Genomic DNA, 6,000 nt, shown 5'->3' with positions numbered 1-6,000 from the left:
CTTAGATTACCTAAGATAGTGAAGGGGTATGATTCCATATTTGATGTAGTGGACACATTTTCTAAGATGGCTTATTTCATACCATGTAAAAAGATATAAGATGCTGAGCATGTTTTTGAACTTTTCTTTAAAGAGAATGTGAGATTTCATGGATTACCAAGAAGTATTATTTCTGACAAAGACAATAAGTTTGTTGGACATTTTTGGAAGACTTTGTGGAAGAGGATGGGTACTAAGTTGAAGTTTAGTTCTACATTTCATCTACAAATAGATGGACAGATAGAGGTTGCAAATAAAAGCTTAGGTAATTTGCTAAGATGTTTAGTTGGGAATAAGCCAAGTAATTGGGAGATGGTATTGGCATATTTCTATGAATAGGAGTATAGGGAAAACACCTTTTGAGATTATTACTGGAATGCATCCTAGAGGTATATTAGATTTGAGAGATGTTGCTAGTAAAGAAAAGAGAAGCACTACAGGAGAAGAATTTGTTGATTTTATGGAGTCTTTGCATAAGGAATTGAAGTTGAGGTTGGAACAAAGTAATCAAAAGTATAAGGAGAATGCTGATTAGTCTAGAAGACACCATGATTTTCAAGTTGGTGATGGTTCATTTGAAGAAAGGAAGATTCCTAGTTGGAACATACAGTAAGCTAAAGATGAAGAAATTTGGACCTTGTAATATCTTGAAAAAGTTTGATAGTTGTAATGTTTATGAAGTTGAGTTACCTGATGACATGGATATATCTCCTATATTCAATGTTGCTGATTTATATAAGTATCATGAGTCAGATGATGAAGTAGTTGTATCAAAAGATTATCCTAAGAAGCAGATTGAAAAAGTTGAACTGATATTGGATTAGAGAGTTGGCAAGAGCACAAGAGGAAAAGATTAGTATGAATATTTGGTGAAGTGGAAGGACAAACCTATTGAAGATGATTCATGGATTTCCCAATCTGAGTTGGATTCAGCTCAGGTTGTGACCCTGGTTGTCTGATGTAGGAGCATCATGTGTTTCCTTGTAATCTTGCACTTTTGTTGATTCTGCCAGTTACTCTCGAGTGCAAATTTTTAGTTATTGTTGAGTGCCTGTTTCCAATTATTGCTGAGTGCCAATTTCCAGTGTGTGTCAAGTTCTAGTATGTGTCAAGTTGTCTAATATGTGTTGAATTATCTAGTGTGTGTCAAGTTACCTAGTGTATGCTGAGTGATTCTTCATGTGCTAAGTTACCCAATGTATGCCGAGTGACCCTTCATGTGCTGAGTTACCCAATGTATGTCAAGTGACCCTTCGTGTGCTGAGTTTTCTTGTTTATGGCAAGTGTTAGCATTTGGACGCGATTTCTACAAGTTGACTTGTGGGATTTATTTCAATCATGACATTTATGTTACGATCTTTTCTTGGGATGTGTCTAGACTATTGTTAGGTCGGCCTTTCTCTTATGTAATATTCCAGAATGATCTATAAGCCATTTTGGAAAGTATACATAGAGTTTTTAGGCTTAGAGTTAGGCAAGTTTTTTTGGGGGAAGTTTTTGGAATAGATTGTAGGGTAGAACTAGAAAGTGCAAATTTGTAGTTGGATCTTGAATATGAAGGTATTTGTATTTTTTCGTAACCCAAAAGGCCTTATAGTTGGGCATGTATGAAGATATTTTGATGAATCAATACAAATATTTCACTTCTCCTCCTCCCTTGGTTGCTGCTCCTTGTGTTTGCTTCCACTGTGTTAACTCTTGCAAGGTGGTTTGGATAGCTAGGTGAACCTTTGGCCCTAGTTATTCCTCCATTGCTTGTGTTAGATGATGAACCAGTAGAGTGTTGAGAAGAGGAATATGATATTTCCTTTAGCTTCATCTTCTATGTATCTTGAGGTGACTTGGCAAGCAATGCCTATGACTGTGAACTTGTAAATGAATCCATATGAGTGAGCTTGGACTTCTTACGAGTTAACCTGTCATAGAATGTCTCAAAAGAGGGCATAACATGTCATGAACCTAGAGCATCCATAGTGGAGGAGAAAGTAGAAGTGAAAATTTGATAAGGACCTCGAAGCTTTGAGAGTATTAGAAAGATACACTCATCATCTAATTTTGTCTTTCCAGAAACCTGTAACATAGATTGAAGAGACTTGAATTTCATTAAGAAGTCCTCAATGTTAGTGAATGATTTAGGAACCAAGGAGGTAAATTTTGCATCTATCTGTAGAATCCTAAACTAATTCATTGTGCCAAACAAGGTGGAAAACTTGTCCCACATAGCGTTGGGTGTAGTCAAACCATCCAGGTGAAACAATAGCCTATTTGAAATATTCATTGCAATGAGGCCCATTGCCTCATCCATCTTATTGCACTGCATAAGGAGCTGATGGAGACACAACCCAAGTATAGAATGGACACAACAGGAAAGGAAACTTTTTATTAACTATGAAAATATGCTAGTACACTTAGTGTAGAGAAATAGACTCCAAAACATGCCCTATGGGCTTACAATAGCATAAATTTGGAGATAATTTCTTCTCCCAGTACCTTCTCTCAAACTCAACTCCGAACTGCCTTTTATAATGCCAGAAATGCCCTTAAATAGACCCCAAAGGGTTAAGGATTAGGAATACATTCTAGAAAGTGCTAGTTGGCATCCACCAACCAAATAGAAGCCTCCAAAAATCGTGTTAGAAGTTGGCACAAAATTAGAAGAATCCATAAATGGTAACCGAACTTCCAGGAGGCATAACTTTTGAACTGTAGCTCCGATTGACGAACCGTTTACATTTTCAGAAAGCTCTCAAAGTACTCTATAGCCCTGTGGAAAACTTCACTCATCCCCCATTTTTTGGTCCTATACGAGGTCATTTAATGCCCTAAAATTGACTTTGAAGCATTCTTAGGAGGTCTCCAAAAATTGAAAAATTGCGATAACTTTCAAACCATGCAACCTTTTGACCTGATTCTTTTTCTAGAATATTCTAAATTACAATTTTAATCCTCCCTCCAATTTAAACCTTCTAATCCACCATAATTATGGTTCAATTATATAGTCCTATTTTTTTGGCATTTACACGTATCCCAAGGTGCTCAAATACTTTATCCTAGAACACTGATAGTGGAATTGTGAGAGTTGGAACCTTTATTTGACCCAAATGGGTATCCAAAAATGAAAACCCATGAAACTGAAACTATGTCTAAGTACATTTTTTTTGGGTGACAAAAGATTTCCCTTATACCTCTAGATGCTCCTGCATTAGACACCTAGGGTAGATTGAAAAGTGACCCTGTCACGTTATGGATGGTAGAGGAAATCCCAAATGGGAAACCTCAGCTGTTGATATCCAAGTTGAGTCCTCGATTAGTTGGCCTTTCCACTTAACTAGATACTCTTCATATTGCCTATTTCTGGTACTCCTGCCCACACAATGATCTAGGACGTTTTCTATTTCCTCCTTAGAAGCAGGAATTGGACATGGCTCTAACATCAGCTCCTCATCTGCACCATCATCATGATACTCTGTCAAGTCTACAATGTTGAAGATAGGCGAAATGTAAATTCCATCTGGCAACTCAACCTCATATGCATTTCCTAAGTCATGTTTATTCAAAATTTTGCAAGGGGCTGAATTTCTTCATCTTCAGCTTGTTGTAAGTACCTACTGGAAATCTCTCCTTTCTTAAGTGTACCATGACTAGATCCCCTACTTGGAACTCCTTATGTCTTCTCCTTTGATTAGCCCTAGCTTTATACTATTGATTCATCTTGATAATGTGTGCCTAGACTTCCTCATGTTAGCATTTGATATGTTCAACAAACTCTTCTGCTTCAACACTTATCCTCTCCCCTTGCTCCATCTTCCTCAATTCTGGTGTAGTCCTTGGGCTACTTCCATACACAATTTAGGATGGTGATTTACCACTACTCCTATTTATAGAGTTATTGGAAGAAAATTCTACTTGTGGTAGAATCAAATCCCATCCTTTGTGTAAGGAAACTCAGGTGCAGAAATAGCTTCCTACACTAATCTCATAAAGAAAGTATGGTGTAAATCCTTTTAAAATCTTCTACACTTATAGATTCAATATCATGTAAACACCAATATAGCAGCCAACCATGCATACAAAAAGTAGACAGAGAAAGAAACACATAACACAAAGATTTTCCGGTGGGGAAAAACCTTTCGGTAAAACAACCCCACCCCTCCAGAACCTGCACAATGTATTATCTTCAACACAAGATTACAATACACTTGCAATGCAAGTTCAACATCAACAATAGAAGACTCCAACAACACCTCAGTACCTGCAAACTTTCATCTATCACACTATTGTATTACAACATGCAATACTCATTTTATGAACATCTTAAGACCCAAAAAAATGCCCATAATGGAGTTGGCCATTTTTCATGGCTCAACCACCAAGAAACATGCACAATGCCACATGTACATCCAATACGAAGAAAAGGGCGTCCATCCCTTGAATAGACAATGACAGCTTGTCATAGAATCTGCCAAAAATAGTGGTCACAAGAGAAGTGTAAGGGAATTCGTCATACCAACCTATTTTTGGCATATTCTCTTACACACCAACCACTCATTCTTGGGTACCCAAATAGGCCTCATGTCATAAGATGCTCGGGCAATGTCTGGTCTAGTACAGACCATAGCATACATAAGACTGCTAACTGCACTAGCATAAGATACTCTACTCATGTCCTCCACCTCACTAGGAGATTTTGGACAATCATCTATAGATAGCTTTGTTCCCATAGAAATAGGAACACATAGTGGTCTACAATTTGCCATGCTGAACCTATCCAACATAAACTTCACATACTTACTCTGACTCAACCAAAGTTTTCTGTTAGACCTGTCTCTACTGATTTCCATACCCAAGATGTACCTAGCAGCCCCAAGATCTTTCATCTCAAACTGTGCTGACAACTAAGATTTAAAATCAGAAATCATACCCTTACCCTTCCCAAATAGCAACATATCATCAACATATAGTGCAACAAAAAGAAGGCGATCATTTTCAACTCTGAAATAAACACAATGATCTGATTTCGATCTTACAAATCCAATTGACAACACAAAGGCATCAAACTTAAGGTACCACATCCTAAGAGATTGCTTCAAACCATATAGATATTTCTTCAATCTGCAAACAAAGGATTCTTTACCTTTAACAATATAGTGCTCAGGCTGTGACATATAAATTTCTTCCTCCAAATCACCATGAAGGAAAGTTGTCTTCACATCCATCTGTTCTATCTCTAAATCATATGATGCAGCAAGAGATAACAAAAATCTAATGGATGTCAACTTTGCAACAGGAGAGAATATTTCACCATAATCTATTCCCTCTACCTATGAATACCCCTTTGCAACCAATCTAGCTTTGTACCTTTCAACACTGCCATCTGCACAGAATTTCTTCTTGAACACCCATTTATAGCCAACGTGTTTTCTCCCTTTAGGAAAAGGTACAAGGTCCCATATTTTGTTTTTCTCTAATGAAGCCATCTCATCATCCATAGCCTCAATCCAGGAACCTGCATCTTCCATGCCCAAAGCCTCTTTCACAGATCTAGGCTCATCAGTGTTAGTAATCAAAGAAAAAGCACAACTGGAATCTAACATAGAATAACCAAAACTTTCTAGTTGCTTTCTTTCTCTCATGGATCTCCTCAAGGGTTGAGGTTGAGGTTGTTCTTCCTCTTCTTCTGAACTTTCAGAGCTGCTAGAGCTCTCCTCATCATTAGACCCAACATGGTCTCTTTGTTCAGTCTTCTCAAGGGTAGGAGGCAACTGAACAACATCTTTTTTCTTTTCTTTTTCATCTGGTTGTATCACAATAGGAGAAGATGTTAGCTCTCTAAAAATAACATTTCTTCTATACAACACCTTACTAGTCACATGATCCCAAATCTTGTATCCTTTCACACCAGCACTATACCCGATGAAAATACATTTAACAACTTTGTTTTCCAACTTAGATCTTTTCTCC

The sequence above is a fragment of the Cupressus sempervirens genome, chromosome 6 (assembly GCF_028749045.1).
Source record: "Cupressus sempervirens isolate cs-2001-9-10 chromosome 6, ASM2874904v1, whole genome shotgun sequence".
In the NCBI taxonomy this organism is placed as follows: Eukaryota; Viridiplantae; Streptophyta; class Pinopsida; order Cupressales; family Cupressaceae; genus Cupressus; species Cupressus sempervirens.
Note: the sequence above shows the minus strand (reverse complement) of the source record.